At 42.9% G+C, this 1,477-nt stretch overlaps 1 pseudogene; it reads left to right on the top strand.

The window, feature by feature from the left end:
* The first annotated feature begins 210 nt into the window (after positions 1 to 210).
* On the top strand, positions 211 to 620 carry LOC121451865 (annotated as a pseudogene).
* Positions 621 to 1,477: the final 857 nt, after the last annotated feature.

Genomic DNA, 1,477 nt, shown 5'->3' with positions numbered 1-1,477 from the left:
CAGGCTCCAAAAAAGCTACACCGAGAAACCCTGTCTCGAAACAAATAAAGCATAAGTAATAATGCACTTTTCTAAAAGACTAAATGATAGCAAGCAATGTGAAGAGATAAAATGAGGTGTTCGCAGCCGTCCGCCGCGCCACCGCCACTCTCTAACGCCAGCGCTGCCTCTTGCTTGCCGGGGGGGGGTAAGTAAAGAGGTGCCCATACCATGGCTCCTACAAAGCAGACTGCCCATAAATCCACCAGTGGTAAAGTACCCAGGAAACAACTGGCTACAAAAAGCCGCTCTCAAGAGTGCGCCCTCTACTGGAGGGGTGAAGAAACCTCATCGTTACAGGCCTGGTACTGTGACACTCCATGTTCAGACCCTATCAGATATCCACTGAACTTCTGATCCGCAAACTCCCCTTCCAGCATCTGGTGCGAGAAATTGCTCAGGATTTCAAAACAGATCTGCGCTTCCAGAGTGCAGCTATTGGTGCTTTGCAGGAGGCAAGTGAGGCCTATCTGGTTGGCCTTTTTGAAGATACCAACCTGTGTGCTATCCATGCCAAACGTGTAACAATTATGCCAAAAGATATCCAGCTAGCACGCCACATACGCGGAGAACGTGCCTAAGAGTCCACTATGAGGGAAAACATTTCATTCTCAAAAAAAAATTTTTCCTATTCTTCTGTTTTCAGTAGTTCTGAATGTTAGATATTTTTTTCCACGGGGTCAAAAGGTACCTAAGTATATGATTGTGAGTGGAAAAACAGGGGACAGAAATCAGGTATTGGCAGTTTTTCCATTTTCATTTGTGCGTGAATTTTTAATATAAATGCAAGATGTAAAGCATTAATGCAAGCAAAATGTTTCAGTGAGCACATTTCAACAGTTCAACTTTATAACAATTATAAATAAACCTGTTAAAATTTTCTGGACAATGCCAGCATTTGGATTTTTTTTTAAATAAGTAAATTTCTTATTGATGGAGAGAGAGAGAGAGAGAGAGAGAGAGAGAGAGAATGATAAGCGGGGAAATTTTATTCAAACTGGAGGAAGTAAAAAATGACCCAGAAGAGCTGAAGTATTTATAGCAGACCTGGAAGATACTCAGGATGGTAAAAGGGGGCAGTCATTCTTAGCACAGGATGCGTTGGTTAGCCGTGACTTCATAATAAACTACTTCCTGATTTTGTAGGTTAAAATTAAATTAAGTCACTCTCTCTCCTGACAGTTTCTGTGCACACAGGGTTCTGAAACAACCTCGCTGGGCAATTTTAACTCTGGCTTCCTCGTGATTTTCTGTTATGAAGTTATCAAGGCTGCAGTCATGTGAGGGCTTGCCTGGCTAGAAGTTGGTCCTTCAGGATGACACATTCAGATGGCAGGAAAGTTGGAGCGGTAATATTCTTCCACATGAGCCTTTGGAAAGGTTACTTGAGAGTCCTCTCAATGCACACCATCAAAAAGAGAAGGGAGAACGCCAGGCA

Source organism: Microtus oregoni, unplaced genomic scaffold, assembly GCF_018167655.1.
Source record: "Microtus oregoni isolate MIOR12 unplaced genomic scaffold, Mior012 000008F_ref0000371, whole genome shotgun sequence".
In the NCBI taxonomy this organism is placed as follows: Eukaryota; Metazoa; Chordata; class Mammalia; order Rodentia; family Cricetidae; genus Microtus; species Microtus oregoni.
This window is presented reverse-complemented; position numbering and strand designations above follow the sequence as displayed.